Source organism: Oryx dammah, unplaced genomic scaffold (assembly GCF_014754425.2).
Source record: "Oryx dammah isolate SB20612 unplaced genomic scaffold, SCBI_Odam_1.1 HiC_scaffold_2, whole genome shotgun sequence".
Taxonomy (NCBI): domain Eukaryota; kingdom Metazoa; phylum Chordata; class Mammalia; order Artiodactyla; family Bovidae; genus Oryx; species Oryx dammah.
In genome coordinates this window covers 164,993,993-165,011,306 of record NW_024070186.1, presented here as the reverse complement: position 1 = coordinate 165,011,306, position 17,314 = coordinate 164,993,993, and the positions used below count along the sequence as shown (strand labels likewise).

The window sequence follows — 17,314 nt, the reverse complement described above, 5'->3', positions numbered from 1 at the left end:
CTTGTGTGTATTTTCTAATTTATTTGAGAATTCTCCTATACAGTTCAGGGTTTCTCAGCCTTGGCACTATTAACATCGGGGCTCAAATCATTATTTGTAATTGATTTCTAATAATTTAGGGCTGTGCAGTGCGTTATAGGATATTGAGCTTCCCTGGCTTCTACCCACTAGATGTCAAGCAATGCCATCCCCACTCCAGTTAGTTATGACAACCAAAAATCTCTCTGGATTTTGTCTCCTGGTGGCGAGGGGCGGGGCGCAGAAATCACTTTGGTTGAAAATCACTGCCATGGCTGGACTTCCCATTGACCAAAAAAAGGGTTTCAGTCGGGAGGTGGGTCTCAGAGCGTGACCCCTGCAGCAGCAGCAGCATTACCTGAGAACTTGTCAGAAATGAAAACTCTCAGGCACCTCTTCAGACATAAGAAATCAGACCTGCAAGAGGTGGGACCAGGCCAACCTATGCCTTAATGAGCCTTCAGGGGATTCTGAGGCCCTCTCCAGTGTGGTAGGGGGGCTGGAAGTGAAGGTTTCAGAAATGAAAATAGTGTTTGAGGTGGGAGCAATACGTGTCTGTGGTTGCATCATCTGATGTTTTTCCCCTCTGGCTGATCCGTGGCTGGTGTAGGCGATTAGTACAAATTAGCTGAGTTCTGGTGTGCTTTTGACTTAAATACCACCTTTCAGCTCAGGATTACCAAACACCATTTATTTTTACCCCAGGGAGGCTCTGAGAAGCTCCAGGGCCAAAGACAAAAATTAAGAATAGAAAACAAGTGGGTCAGCTGACTTTAGGCTCTAATCACCCCTTGGGCTTCTCCACTGCGTGTCAACCTTAGTTCTTTAAACAAAGAGCATCTCGGTCTTTTCAGATACTGAAGAACCACAGAAGGTGAGGCCAAGCCGAGATGTGTTGCTGACAATTACCTCTCCCTCTTGTTATCATCTTGGACCTCAGCTACCATGAGTGCAGCTCAGAAGTATGAGGGTTCACAACTTTCCTTTCCTGGCTCCTAAATGGCGGCAGATCCTTGCCTTCCCCTGGAACCAAAGAGCCTCTGGTCCAATGGGTCTCAATGGTGACAGTACTGCCCCATCCCAGGGGGCATTTGTAAAGGGGGCTGGTGGCTGCATTATCACAATGATAGGGACCTTTGGCATTGAGTGTATTCATGTGCGCTGGTTGTTAACCATCCTGTTAGAGTGCTCACGGGGCTGTAAACCGAGGAGGGCATTCGACCCAGTCCAGTATTCTTGCCTGGGAAATCCCATGAACAGAGGAGCCGGGAGGGCTACAGTCCGTGGGGGTCACAAAGAGTCTGACACGACTGAAGCGACTTGGCATGCACAGGGATGTAAACCGGTGCAATCCCTTTAAAAAACAATTCAAGAGTTTCCTCTAAAATTCAGCATACGTTTAGGATTAAGACTCAGCCACTGTACTCCCAGATATTTATCAGAAAAGAGAGCCTGCATGCACATTTATACACGAAAGTTCATACCAGGTCTATGTGTAACAGACAAAAATTGGAGGCGACCTGAATGTCCATCAACAGGTGAAAGATACACGGACTGGGATACATTCATACCATGGACCCAGCGGTCCACTGCGATAAGGGTGGACTATTGTTGCACAATATGGCGCAGATGAATCTCAGCATAATTGTGTTGAGTGAAAGAAACCAGACACAAAGAGTACGTGTTTTATGATTCATTTCCTTGACATAAAGTTATAAAAAAAAAATGCAAGCTAATCTATAGTCATAGAAAACAGATCAAAGGTTGCTGGGAACGTGGGGGAGGGTGGGGAGAGATATGAAGGGAGGAATTACCAAGAGTATCCCACCGTAATTCCCTTTGGGAAAGGAAGCAGTTTGGGTGATAATTATGTTAATCAACTCCCCCACCCCCACCCCGTGGGGTGGCTTGCTTCCTGGCAGCTCAGTTTCTTTCAGCGGAGGGAGGGAAAGAGGGAGGGAAACCATTCAAGACTTCTGATAGAGCTGGTCTTTAGTCCCCTCCCCCCACCCCTTTTTAGAGGTCAGTGGTTGAAGCTGAGTGCTAACCCTCCTGTCACATGATCATCTGGTGACCAGCCCTACACCGAGGCTGTCCAGGGGGCCCCACACTAAAGCAACGCTTTATACTGCTCATCAACATAAACTCAGGTGTGACTGAAAGGGGCTTCTTGTGAATTCCCTGGCTCAGACGGTAAAGAATCCGCCTGCAATACAGGAGAGGCAGATTCAATCCCTAGGTGGAGAAGATCCCCTGGAGGAGGGGATGACAACCCACTCCAGTATTCTTGCCTGGAAAATCCCATGGACAGAGGAGCCTGGAGGGCTATACAGTGCATAGGGTCGCAAAGAGTTGGACGCGACTGAGCAACTAACATTTTCTTGTGAATAGCAGAAGACCGCCCCCTCCGCCCCTTCACTCAGGAAATTCCAAGGGTTTTAGAAGCTTTGTGCTTGGAAGCAGGGAAGAAGACCAGATATTTTCGTATCATTCTGTAGAGGTTAAACAACTCATCCAAGCTCATGTGGCTGTCCTCTGGCCACCCGTCCTGGTCCACTCTGCCGCTTCTCTCAGCTCCCAGCCCCTGGAAGTTTGACGAGTTGAGCGCTTGTGCACATATTGATGGGTGCCACGCATCTGCAACAGTTTAGTCAACGGGAGCCCAAGAAAGAGAGCGGAGGGCGGGACACGAGCTCTGGCACTTAGTCTCCCAGTTCCTTATCTGCGGGGTTGCGGCAGCCTGGGATTGCAATCCTGCCGGGACCCACGCTTTCTCCCTAGGGCTACCCAGTCTGACTGCTGGTAACCACTCCCTCTGCTCGCCTTTTCCAGCACAGGAGAGAGAGCTTAGCTGTCCTTGGCCCCAGAGTACATGATCCCCTGTGCTGCTCTCTCCTCAAATTATCCAACTTGAGAGGTCACCTGTCTGGTGCAGGGACCCTGGCTGATACAGAAAAGAAGGAGTAGCCTGGGATTGGTCGGGTGTGATGATACGATTATGTATCAGATGTCTTTCTAAAGTTCACTTGAATGGCTCTCTCTGCCCGTGCTTAATTGCTCAGTCTTGTCTGACTCTCTCTGACCCTATAGATTCTAGCCTGCCAGGTTCCTTCTGTCCATAGGATTTCTCACGCAAGAATACTGGAGCAGGTCGCTATTTCCTTCTCCAGGTGATCTTCCCGCCCCAGGGACTGAACTCACATCTTCTGTGACTTCTGCATTGCAGGCAGATTCTTTACCACTGAGCTATGAAGGAAGCCATGCTTTAATGACTAAATACACAGAAATTACATCATTTGATGGAGTAAATAAAAAATAACTTTTAAAATTAAACTAATTTTTCTTATCAAAAAATAAAAGATATTCATTGTAGGGAGAAATAAAAATACAAATAAATGGAAAGAAATCATACTCTTGGCCCACAACTCGAACATAACATCTTCATATATATCCTTCCATCATTTTTTGTATGCATAAACATATATACATTGGTTTTACAAAATTAGAATTTTCCTATTTTCATCCACTCAACATAAATTGTGATTAACTTCTCACACTGTTACATCCTTTAAAAAAATTTTAAGTACGTATGTATTATTCTATTTTAGCCACACTATTTGGTGTGTGAGATCTTAGTTTCCTGACCAGGGATTGAACCTGTGTCCCTCGCAGTGGAAGCTTCGAGTTTTAACCACTGGACCACCAGAGAAGTCCCTATATCCTTTTAAATGTTTTCTTGGTGTTGGGTTGTGGCATTACAACATTGGTTTTAAAACTAATTTCCAGAATCTGCCTGCAATTCAGGAGACCCTGGTTCAATTCCTGGGTCAGGAAGATCTGCTGGAGAAGGGATAGGCTACCCACTCCAATGTTCCTGGGCTTCTCTGGTGGCTCAGCTGGTAAAGAATCCACCTGCAATGCAAGAGACCTGGGTTTGATCCCTGGGTTGGAAAGATCCCCTGGAGAAGGGAAGGGCTACCCACTCCAGTGTTCTGGCCTGGGGAATCCCCTAGACTATCCAGTGGTCGCAGAGAGCAACTTACACTTTCCTATTTGGGGCACTTAGGTCGTTTTCAATTTTTGGTTCCTCCAAATAATACCATACTGAGTTGAGTTGAGCTTTTTTTGTTGTTGTTTATGCTGGTCAAATCTTTGCATACATGTTTACTTTCTTCGTGTAAATTTCTAAACATAGAACTGATGTATTCAGGAGGCACATTTTAATTCTTCGTGTATAAAATGCCAAATTTCTTCCCAATTTCTGCTCTTACTCTGGACAGCCTATGACATGTCTTCTTCTCTACATCCCCTGCAACACTAGATATTAAATATTTGCTTGAAAATCACTGCAAATCACTTCAATGTGATCTATATTTTTCCAGTGTAATGTTTTAATGTAATTCAGTGTCTTCAATCTGAAAAATAAAGCGTCTGTCTTTAAAGCATGAATTTAAATCAAATAAATTAAAGCTAGCCTTTCTTTATATAGATCTATGCAGCAAAAATTAAGGTTAGAATTACAACCACACAGCCAGAGTGAAGAGGAAATCAATGCAACAGTCAATTAAAATTAGAGCACTTAACAGTGTGGAAATCTGACAGGCACCATCACCAGGTGAGCACGTTGACATCAAGAGTGAAAAATCACAGGGACTTCCCTGGCAGTCTAGTGGTTAAAACTCTGAGATTCCACTGCAGGGGACATGGGTTTGATCCTTGGTCAGGAAACTACCACCCCACGTGCTGAGCCGGGCAACCAAAGAATTAAAAAAAATTTTTTTTTAATGAGTGAAAAATCCTACTGGTTGCATATATCTTCAGTGCGGGCCTTGAGAAGGTACTTCCCTTCATGATTTTCCTCCTCATAACTGTAGCATCCTCATGAGAATCACATAGACATTCTACAAAATACCTAAGCAGTACTCCTTAAAATAATTAAGGCCAGCCATAGTAGCCGTAGATGAGTATGTCCATCACCGATAAATGGATAAACAAAATAAGCTATATCCACTCGGTGAAATAATATTCAGTCATGAAAAAGGAACAAAGGGCTGATGCCTGCTACAACATGGATAAACCTTGGAGACACTGTGCTCAGTGAAAGAAGTTAGACACAAAAGGCCACCTGTTGTATGATTCCATTTATACAAAGTTTCCGGAATAGGCAAAACCATAAAGACGGAAAGTAGATTAGCAGTTGCTGGGAGCTGGGGGTTGTGGTTGTGGGGAGTGAGTACTATGTGGGTGTGTAGTTTCTTTTTGAAATATAGTACCTTTTTTCTTTACATTTTTTTTTTTCACAAATACAGCCTCATTTACTCATTACTTTTTTTTTTTTTTTGGCCATGCACTGCAGCTTGTGGGATCTTAGTTCCGTGACCAGGGATCCAACCTGCACCCTCTGTGGTGGAAATGCGGAGTCTTAACCACTGGGTCATCAGGGAAGTCCCCTGAGTGTGTGGTTTCTTCTACAGGTGAAGAAAACATTCAGGAATTAGTAGGGATGACTGCCCAATTTTTGAATGTTAAAACTGAAGTGTATACTGTGAAAGAACGGATATTGTAGTATGTCAATTGCAACTCAATTGGAAAAAAAAAAAGTCTGAGAAACTGTCACAACCAAGAGGTGTCTAGGGAGTCACGGTGAGTCCATGTGATCATGGGATTCTGGGCCAGGAAAAGTGCATTTGGTAAAAACTAAGGAAATCTGAACACAATACAGCGGCTAGTGAAAAATGTGTCACTGTTGGTTTATTCATTGTAACATATATATGGGGACATCGTGAGATGTTTACAATGCAGGAAAACCATGGGGGGAAGTGGGGGGGCAGATGGGGAATCTGTACTATCTTTGCAACTTTCCTGTAAATCTAAGAGTTGCAAATTTAAAAGTTGGGGAGTTTGGGAATGGACATGTACACACTGCTGTTTTTAAAATGCATAACCAACAAAGACCTGCTGTATAGCAGGAGAGACTCTGCTCAATGTTATGTGGCAGCCTGGATGAGAGGGGAGAATGGATACATGTATACATATATGGCTGAATCCCTTCACTGTTCATCTGAAACTACACAACATCGTTAACTGGCTATACCCCAATACAAAATAAAATGTTTAAAAAACTTTATTAAGAACATAACGATCAAGGCATACACAATGGTGATAATTTGAGCCACTTGAAGAAAACACAAGAGAAGGCAATGGCACCCCACTCCAGTACTCTTGCCTGGAAAATCCTATGGATGGAGGAGCCTGGTGAGCTACAGTCCATGGGGTCTCGAAGAGTCAGACACAACCGAGTGACTTCACTTTCACTTTTCACTTTCATGCATCAGAGAAGGAAATGGCAACCCACTCCAGTGTTCTTGTCTGGAGAGTCCCAGGGATGGGGGAGCCTGGTGGGGTCGCACAGAGTCGGACACGACTGAAGCGACTTAGCAGCAGCAGCAGCAGCAAGAAGACACAAGTGTTCTTGCCTCTGGCTTTCAGGACTCAGTGCATTCTGATTTTGTCTTTAGGAAAACTGCCCACTTGGTAACTGAACCTAGCATTGGGACATCAGGTCACCAGGGAAGCTGTTGGCTGAGCTCAGGATAAACACCCGCGATTCTATTCTCAGTAAGTGGTTTTCACCACTAACTCTCCTTCCTTCCCCTTTGGTTTGTCTGTATCATGTCCAGGCCTGAATTATCCTTTCGGGGTAAGATCTGATTCTGGGCGATTTTTGGCTTGAAAAATATTGGGAGACTTCAGTAGATTTGCCTACAAAGAAAACTCTGATGACTTTTTTGTGTGTGTGTGTGTGTAAACATATGACTAACTTCAACATTAATGCCAATGCTTATGACCAAGGAAATCAGATGACACAAAGCTAAGCAGAATTTTCAAAAGACAAGGGATGCTAGATGATATCCAGAACACTGGTTTTCGAGGGGGCACTGGTGCAGTCCTGAGAAACAAGCTTGTCTTGTAGAAACACCCAGGATGTTGACGTATTAAAAAGAAAATGACCACCCCAAGCTTGGAAGTTAGGGTCTTGTGAAAGTTTTTAGTAGGAGACATGGTACTTGAAGAGCTTAACTATTTGGAAAAATAGGGTAATGGGCCTCACATCTGTGAGTATTCTGAGAAATCATTTAAATTCATGGAAATCATTATTTTAACGACAATAAAAATAGCCCTGGGTAACATTTTCTGCACAGACAGCAATGCTATGTTTGTTCCCTTTTTTAAAAGCAATCCTGTGACTCTCCACAAAACCAAGTATTGAGGCTGAGTCCTGAATCATCCTGGATACATTCCTTGGAGAAGAAGCTTGACCCAAACCAATTTTTTAAAAAAGAAAGCTCCAAAGAGCCAAATTCTTGGCTTTTATGAGTTCCTAAGCAGGCTTTTGAAATGCATGGTGGAGACAATAATCTTGAAAGCCAAGTATTTTGATTTACAAGATTTGCAGGAGAGAGACGTTTTTTAAAAAAGATCTCTAAACTTTGGTGTTGAGTATCAAAACTTTGGATTCAAAAGCAAATCCCTGAATAAATTTTGGAATAAAGCTGATGCCATAATAAGCAATATATTTGCAGGGGAACTAATGAAAACTCACATTTTCCTTTCCTTGAGGCTAAAATTAAAAAAAAAAAAAAATCCTGGGGAGGAGAAATTAAAAATCCCAGAGGCCTGGGGAGTGGATGAAACTGGATTGGTCATGAGCTGATGAGCTGATTGTTGTTGAAATTGTGTTCATTTTTTTCCCTCTACTTTTGCCTATTAAAAAAAATTTTGTAGTAAAAATTTTGCTCTTTACTTGAATCTAACACAACACTATCAATCAACTGTACTCCAAAATAAAATGTAAAAATTTTTAAGACAAAAAATAAATCAATTAATTAAAAATGAAAAAAAGGAAAGACTTCTCTGGCAGTCCAGCAGTTAAGACTGGGTGCTTCCACTGCAAGAAGGCGATGGCACCCCACTCCAGTACTCTTCCCTGGAAAATCCCATGGACGGAGGAGCCTGGTGGGCTGTAGTCCATGGGGTCGCTAAGAGTCGGGCACGACTGAGCAACTTCCCTTTCACTTTTCACTTTCATGCATTGGAGAAGGAAATGGCAACCCACTCCAGTGTTCTTGCCTGGAGAATCCCAGGGACGGGGGAGCCTGGTGGGGTCGCACAGAGTCGGACACGACTGAAGTGACTTAGCAGCAGCAGCAGCAGCTGCCACTGCAGAGGGCATGAGTTCGATCCCTGGTCTGGGAACTAAGATCCCATATGCTGTGTGGCACAACCACAAAAAATTCTTTTTAATTAAAATTAAAAATTTTAAAGAAGTTTATTTAGATTATGCAGGGAAGAGGTGGTGGTGCTTGGACAAGGGGAGCCATTATGGAGAGGAGGGAAGAGGCTGGAGAGAGGCATTTGGATTCAAAATATATCTGGCGGGATTGCACTGGATTACTGCAACATCTCATACCCTAAACCCCATGCATTTTCCCTCCTCCTTCACATCGAGAGTTTACTGTCCTGGGCACTAGACTTTGAGAAGAGAAGATGGGTTTCAAGAAAAACAGTATGGATGGGGTTAGTCTCTAGGCTGGGTTCCTGAGAAGGGTCTTTGCTCCGAACACTATCTACAGCCTGAAGGACTTTAGAAACATCCAGATGCCTGTGGGCTTTAATCTAGGCACCATGGGAACCTCAAAGGGTCTTCAATAGGCCTTGGCCTGAGCCAGTTTTAAAAGTCCTTTGACCTCAGCTACTGCATGGAGCAGTTTGGAGTGGGCTTTCTGTGAAAATGGACCAGTTATGAGAAGCTGAAGCATTCTGCGTACTAACGTGCTTTTAATCCTCCAAGTCACTGTGTGAAATGGAGATCAGTATTTTCATTTTGAACACAAGCAATCTGAGATCAGAGAGGATGAGTCACGTACCCATGGTCACACAGCAGTCATCCTTAAGGTTGCCAAATAAAATATAACGAAACCTGGCATGTAACATAGTGACACTAAAAAAGTTATTCACTGTTTATCTGAAATTTAACTGGGTCACCTATATTTTTATTTGCTAAATCTGGCAGCCTTAATAACTGACCAAGCCAGGATTTGACTCCAGGATCTTGCTCCAAAATCCTGATCCTTCCTCCAGACTACCCTGCTTCTATGGCAAGAATTTGCCCCAGTTCATCTCGACACCCTGCTCATCACCTCTGTTGGACCTTGCCAACAGAGAGTCACTGGCAAATGTTTATTGAGTGAATATGCAGAACACGCAATGTCAGAGAACTTGAAAGTTTTGCTGGACAATGGAAAATTCTAGTACACTGAGTCTGGTGGTGGGTTAAGAGCACAGGTTCTGATATCAACTCCCTGGGTTCGGATCTGGCAACCATCATTTACCCACCAGCCCTGTGATATGGGACCAGTTACTGAAGCCCTGTGCCTCAGTTTCCACATCTGTAAAATGGGATGATAGAAAACAGTACTACTAATAGTACTTTCCTCAGAAGTCTGTTTTGAGGATTAATTGAGCAATGCCAAGGCTGTACTTCACAGAGAATAAGACCTCAGGAAATGGTGGCTATGAGAACAGGTCAAGAGGAAGATAAAGTAATGTTAAATGCGGCAATCCCTCCTCACACTGACAGAAATACGAAGGCTTTTCATTTGGGGTGGGAACTGTGTTTCCTTTCCCAGTCGTCCCAGGTGTGGTCACAGAGCCCTGCCCCTGGTAGTGCTGTCGTTTCAGTCGTGTCTGACTCTTTGCGACCCCATGAACTGTAGCCTGCCAGACTCCTCTGTCCATGGGATTCTCCAGGCTAGAATACTGGAGTGAGTTGCTATGCCCTCCTCCAGGGGATCTTCCCCAGCCAGGGATGGAACCTGTGTCTCTTGTCTCCTACACTGGCAGGCCGTTCCTTTACCACTAGCGCCACCTGGGAAGCTCCTAGTAGGGGGCGCCATAAATACTGATTCAATCAATAAATGAGCCAGGAGAAGAGTTTGTAAGGAGATCAGAATTGACCTCTAAAAATAACCCCCCCAAAATGGCACTATATTCAATATCTTGTAATAACTTATAATAAAGAATAATCTGAAAAAATATGTGTGTTTAATTGAATCACATTGCTGTACACCTGAAACATAACAAATAAACTATATTTTCATTAAAAAAAATTTTTTTAGGGCTTCCCTGGTGGTCCAGCAGTTAAGAATCTGCCTTCCATTGCAGGGGAGACAGGTTCGATCCCTAGCCTGGGAAGATTCTATTTGTCTTGGGGCAACTAAGCCCGAGAGCCACAATTACTGAGTACTTACTCTAGAGCCCGTGCTCGGCAAGAAAAGAAGCCACCGAAATGAGCTCTTACCCCGAAACTAGAGAAAGCCCTCAGCAACGAAGATCCAGCACAGCCATAAATAAATTTAAAATATTGAAAATTCCATAAGAAAAAATTCAAACCCCAACACCAAAAATAAAAAGAAACCCAGAGAAACAAAACTGTATCAGAGGGAAATAATTAGAGGGATGATCCCAGAATGTGACAATGAGTGAGTCAAAGCATCTATTATTGAAAAGATTGTATTTTGAGAGAAACATTTTGATCACCCAGAAAAAGCAGAACTAGTTTGGGGGTGGCAAACGACAACAGATCCTCTCGTTACAGCAAAATTAGTGCAGGTTTTACATTCAAGAGGTCACGAAACAGCCTGGCTGATGACACTCGGGCCTAATTATCGTGCCTAATAATTACCTTGACTAATTAGAGCAAAGGTTTTGGAGTCTGTTTCTATTCCCAGACATTGAGTCATCAGTGACCCAGAAGAAATCATTTCGCTCTATTTGCGTCTTGGATCATCCACTTGGAAGCACCCTTGGCCAACACCTCAGGGAAATTCCAAAGGCTTTGTTAATTAATATTTGGAAACAGTGTAATTTGTATATGTTGGGACTTTAGAAATATGACATCAATATGTTTTGTATGGTGGGTTCATTTATTTAATTACTCAGCTATGCTCCAGGGGTACTTAATATTTATTAAGCTCCTATTCTGAGCCAAGCCCTGAAGTAGGAACTAGGAGTGCAGTAGTGAGGAAGAAAGATGAACTCCTGTCCTCATGCAGCTGAGAGTCTAGTGGTCGAGATAGATGAAACATCAGTGAAGCAACAAATAAAATAATCACAAACTGTTAAGTGCTATGAAGAAAGCTAATAGAATTCTGCCAGAGATAGCAGCAGGAGGCGCCCACTTTTTTTAAGCTCTATGTGTTTATTTTATTTTTTGACTGCTCTGGGTCTTAGTTGCTGCATGAAGGCTTTCTCTTGCTGCAGCGACCAGGGGCCGCTCTTCACTGGGGTGCACAGGCTTTTTATTGCGGTGGCTTCTTCTGTTGCAGAGCACAGCCTCTATTGGTGCACAGGCTCAGTAGCTGTGGCAAACGGGCTTGGTTGCCCACCCCATACAGTCTCTGAGGGGAGCCCCAGGGGAAGAGTCCCCCAAGTCCAACATGGTAACCTGCCCATTAATGCACCCTGCACTCATTTTTCTCCCTTCCATGTCTCACTTCACTCCCGCTTAGAGCTTCCTGGAATTAGCTCTCAGGGCTGGGATGGGGTACACGATGTGTCTAGAGTGTAAAACGTAGGGATGTGCTTAAACTGATAAAGGGATAAACACTCGTGGTCTGTCCCTATGATGGAGTAATGTGCTGCTGTGCGTAGTGCTCAGTCGTGTCTGACTCTTCGTGACCCCATGGACTGTAGTCCATCAGGCTCCTCTTGTCCGTGGGATTCTCCAGGCAAGAACACTGGAGTGGGTTGCCATTTCCTCCTCCAGGGGATGTTTCCAACCCAGGGATCGAATCCAGGTCACCCTCATTGCAGGGGTTTCTTTACTGTCTGAGCCATATCCTGCCATAAAAGCAATGAAGTTCTGTTGCATGCCACAGTGTGAATGGACCTCAGAAACATCACAAGTGAAAAAGAAACACGACACGAAAGGTCACATATGGTAAGCTTCCATTTACGTGAAATGTCCTGAAGTGGTAAATCTAGTGGTTTGTAGGAGTTTGGGAGGAGGAGGATGGAGGGTGAATGCTTAGTGGATACAAGGTTTCTTTGGGGTGCTGAAAAATGTCTTGGAACTAAATAGAGATGATGGCTGTACAACAATGTGAACGTATTAGAAGTCACTGAGTTGTTCACTTTAAATGGTTAACATTAATTTTATGTTGTATGAACTTCACCTCAATTAAAAAAACATATTAGGGGCTTCTCTTGTGGTCCAGTGGCTAAGACTCTATGCTCCCAGTACAGGGGTCTGGGGTTCAATCCCTAGTCAGGAAACTAGATCCCACAGGCCCCAACTGAAAGTCCCGCATGCTGAAACTAAGACTCCATGCAGCCAAATAAATAAATATTTAAAAAAATACATTACACACACACACACACACACACACAGAGGCATACACTGAGTTGGGGCTAGGAATCCTCAGCCCAGTCCTGGGACCCTGCTTGGGAATTGTCACTTGGCATCACCCCAAGGGAGGGGAAGCCCCTTCTGTGCTGAAAACGTTGTGGGCCTTCCTTCCTGACTGAATTTGAACTCAAGGTCATCTGGGGAACAGCCCCTGGGGAGCAGGGAGCTTTCCTTCCTCAGCATCCTAGGCGAGGCTGGGAGAGTTAGAAGTGTGACAATTGAAGGCGTCAAGGTGATGAGTCATCCCTCAGGCCGAGGAGCCGGGAATCCTGACAGGGGGCTGAGTCACCGTTTCCGCCCCGCTTTGTGCTGACCTCCAGTTCTTGGCCTCCCTGAGTTCTTTGAGGGGAGGAGGCCAGGGGCTCCATACAGTTTGGGCCTCCCTTCTCATCCTGCCTCTGCCTTCTTGGCTGGGACTGTCTGACCCAGGTGAAGCCACAGACGTGGGCCCAGACCAGCAGTCCCGATACAGCTGTGTGTGCATGCTAAGTCGCTTCAGCCTTGTCCAACTCTGTGATCCTATGGACTGTATCCTGCCAGGCTCCCCTGTCCATGGGATTCTCCAGGCAAGAATGCTGGAGTGGGTCGCCATGCCCTCCTCCAGGGGATCTTCCCGACTCAGGGAGCAAACCCGTGTCTTTTGTCTCCTGCATTGGCAGGTGGGTTCTTTACCACTGGCACCACCCGGGAAGCCCACCACCCACCTGCGGCCAGCTCTAAATGCTGGCAGTGGTGAGACCTTGAAGACATTCCTGCTCTGAGGTTTTCTTGAATGGGACAGCAGCTACAATCCCATCCATACCTGACTTACCTAAAACACTCCTTTAGTCTAATGTTTAAAACAGGAAAAAGAAGCCTTAGCCTCAGAGAGAGATGGGCTTGAAGGCCCAGATCTGCCTTTTATTAACTGTGTGACCTAGGGTTCCTTACTTGACCACTCAGTTCTTCTATTTTCTCATCTGGAAAGTGAGATAATAGCATTATCTATTTCCAAGTGTGGGCAAGAGGATGGAACAGGACTTTGAAAAAAAATTGTTTATTTATTTATGGCTGTGCTGGGTTTTCCTTCTGTGAGAGGGCTTTCTCTACTTGCAGCGAGCAGGGGCTACTCTCTAGTTGCGGTGCATGGGCGGTGGCTTCTCTTGTTGCCAGGGTGCTCGGGCTTTCAGTAGTTGCAATTGAAGGGCTCCAGAGAAAGGACTCAGTAGTTGTGGCACGTGGGCTTAGTTGTTCTGAGGCATGTGGAGTCTTCCTGGGCCAGGGTTCAAATGGACTCTTATCCACTGAGCCACCAGCAAAGTCCTTTCTCTGTTTCTTTTTTTTTTTTTTTTGATCGAAGTATAGTTGACTTACAATGTTGTGCTAATTTCTCCTGTACAGCAAAGTGCCTCCGTTATACACATATATACATTCTATTTGGGTATATATGTGGGCTTCCCAGGTGGCGCTACTGGTAAAGGACCCGCCTCCCAGTGCAGGAGACATAAGAGATACAGGCTGGATCCCTGGGTTGGGAAAATCCCCTGGAGGAGGGAATGGCAACCCACTCCAGTTTCTTGCCTGGAGAATCCCACGGACGGAGAAGGCTGGTGGGCTACAGTCCACAGGGTCGCAAAGAGTCAGACACGACTGAAGTGACTTGGCACACACTCAACATATATATATATATGTATACTTTTCCATATGGTTTATCCCAGAGGATTGGATACAGTTCCCTGTGCTACATAGTAGGACCTTATTTTCAGCATCTTTTCAAAGGTGTATAATGACCGTTTCTGTATTACCTCCTGTGAATGCCCTGAGAGTGTTGATAGCGCTGTGGACAGTTCATGCTGCTTTCTCAGCACACTCCAACTCTGCCCTACAGTGGCTGTATATGTCCTGGCAGCCCAAATCCTCTCTTTTCCCTGTGGTAACAGTCCCTGCAGTCCTCTTCTCCCCAATCTCCTGCGTGGGCAAATTCACAGCCTTTGGCCCAAGGGGAACCAATAGGTCCATCCCCAGGTCGTGGTGATTGATTGGTTCATGGCAGAGCCCATGACCCCAGAAGGGTCATCCAGAGAAAACAAGGCTCCAACCTTCCTTGACTTTTTTTTTCCAGCTCTTGGACAGAGAGTCTGTCTCCCTCTGCGTTTGGTTCCGCAATATGGGGAATGTGAAGTTGCCAGGGAACCCCAAGACAAGCTGGACACTGAAGTGGCCACAGAGAAGGCAAAACCAAGGATGGCGGAGATTCTGGGTCTGGATGCTATTATTACCTGAGTCTCTGGATCCAGCCCCATCCAAAGTCAAGCCATGCCTGAAATTCCCCATGATGGAAGGGAATGAATTTCTTCTTCTTTTTCTTAGTAGTAGTAGTCAAAGTCACTCAGTCGTGTCTGACTCTTTGCAACCCCATGGACTGTAGCCCGCAAAGCTCCTCTGTCCATGGGATTCTCCAGGCAAGAATACTGGAGTGAGTTGCCATTCCTTTCTCCAGGGGAGGATCTTCCAGACCCAGGGATTGAACCCATGTCTCCTGCATTGCAAGCAGCTTCTTTACCATCGGAGCCACCAGGGAAGCCTATTATTATTATTTTAATGATTATTTATTTTTTAACAACTTAGGTTGAGATTGTTGGGGTTTTGCTTTTGAGTTTTTTCATTTATCCCCTTGTAATGAGTCTTAATTGATCCCCATGCACAGAAGGAAGAAAACACAGAACTATATTCAGGCAAACTTGGCTCTCCAGCCTGAAGGCTCATAGATATGCTGCCCAGAAGGAGTTAAGTACATCTTTTTTTTTTTTTTTTTCTAATGCTAAATGATGTGGAAAGCATGAGCCTCCCTGTTTTGGAGGGAAGCAGGTAGGCACAGAAAAGACAATGCCTGGCCCTCCGATCCTTGGAGACTTTATTTAAAAAAAAAAAAAAGAAGAGAAGGAGGAAGAGCTTTTGTGATCTGAGCAAAAGCCTGGGCGGCAGGAATGAACAGACGGACTCATTACTTTATGTTTGGCTCTGCGGTTTTCTTGCATGGGCTGGAGGCTGGGGGCTCTCCTTTATGGAAAGAACCACAGCTGTTACTGAGAGAGGCTTTCACACATTCGGTGAACAATTGTCTTTGAATTCTAATTTTTACTTTCCAAATAAAATGGACTGCTCAGGTCCCCAGGCTGGGAGAGAGGAGGCTGCTGGCTGCTGATAACACGGGCGGATCCCCAGATAGTGAGAGGGGGAGAATCGGGGAGGGAGAGAAGGTGTGGGACTCCCAAGGTCAGACTCTGACTCCCTCTCTTACCAGCTGCTCCATTTGCTATGACAGCAACACAAAGTAACCCCCAAACTCAGTGCCATGAAGCAACCATCTATTTGGCTTACAGATGCCTGGCAGAACACATCAGCTAGGGGCTTCCCTGGTGGCTCCCTGGTGAAGAACCCGCCTGCTGATGCAGGAGACGCGGGAAACAAGGGTTCGATCCCTGGGTCAGGAAGATCCCCTGGAGAAAGAAGTGGCAACCCACTCCAGTATCCTTGCCTGGAGAATCCCACGGACAGAGGAGACTGGCGGGCTACAGTCCATGGGGTCGCCAAGAGTCGGACATGACTAAAGTGACTTATCATGGACATTCTTTTTCGCATTCTTTCTCATACAGGTTATCACAGAATATTGAGTACATCCCTGTGCTATACAGTAGGCCCTTTTCGGTTATCTGTCTTACATGTGGTAGCGTGTGTATGTTCATCCCATGCTCCTGATTTATCCCTCTCTATGTTTCCCTTTGATAACCATGATTTCGTTTCTCATAACTGTAAGTCTGAAAAATATGGAACGCTTCATGAATTTTCATGACGACTAGCTCAGGAACCATGCTACTCTTCTCTGTATAGTTCTAATTTTAGTATATGTGCTGAAGCAAGCACCTAACTGTGTTTTTTGGTTAAACATTATTTTCCGATGTATTTGACAGAAATAAAGTATGGGTTATTGTTAAAACAAACAAAAATACAAAAGAATAAGTTTAAAAAGAGCAATCCCCTTGCAGTGACCAATCCCAATGTAAGGTGGTAAAGACCATTAACAGTTTGGTACGTATCCTTCTGCATACTGAGAAGTCCCTTGACAGTCCCTTGAATTGCAAGGAGATCAAACCAGTCCATCCTAAAGGAAATCAGTCCTGAGTATTCATTGGAAGGACTGATGCTGAAGCTGAAGCTCCAATACTTTGGCCACCTGATACAAAGAACTGACTCATTAGAAAAGACCCTAATGCCAGGAAAGGTTAAAAGCAGAGGAGAAGGGGATGGCAGAGGATGAGATGGTTGGATGGCATCACTGATTTGATGGACATGAATTTGAGCAAACTCGGAGAGATAGTGAAGGACAGGGAAGTCTGATGTGCTGCAGTCCACCGCGTCACAACTGAGCTACTGAACACCACCATTACAATATATGTTCTACAAAAATGAATGCATGCATGTACAGGGTGTGTTTTTCAGCAGTGAGTTCATGTGATAGGACCCCTTTTACTACCTGCTGTATTCAGCTAATGTATCTGGGGGATCAGATAAGGGCTGACGTCAGAGCAACTCCAGAGGGCATCTCCATAGAGGGCAGAGTGAATGGGCTGGAGAGGAAGCATCGCAAGGAGTACCCAGCCTGTGCAACTTCAGCACTGTGGACAGGGGCACAGCTCACGCCTCCAACCCTGAATGGTCAATGCAAAGATGACTAAGACATAGACATTGTCCTCAGGGAATTCACAGTCTTGCGGGAGGGTCAGCTTTGTGGCGGAATGTGAATAGTGTTAGTTGCTCAGTCATGCCGACTTTTTGCAACCGCTTGGG

At 45.0% G+C, this 17,314-nt stretch overlaps 1 non-coding gene across 1 annotated transcript; it reads right to left on the bottom strand.

The window, feature by feature from the left end:
• Positions 1 to 16,287: 16,287 nt before the first annotated feature.
• Positions 16,288 to 16,390, bottom strand: LOC120859539. The gene has a single exon (XR_005720105.1). It is a non-coding gene; the product is annotated as a U6 spliceosomal RNA (small nuclear RNA).
• Between the last annotated feature and the right edge of the window lie 924 nt (positions 16,391 to 17,314).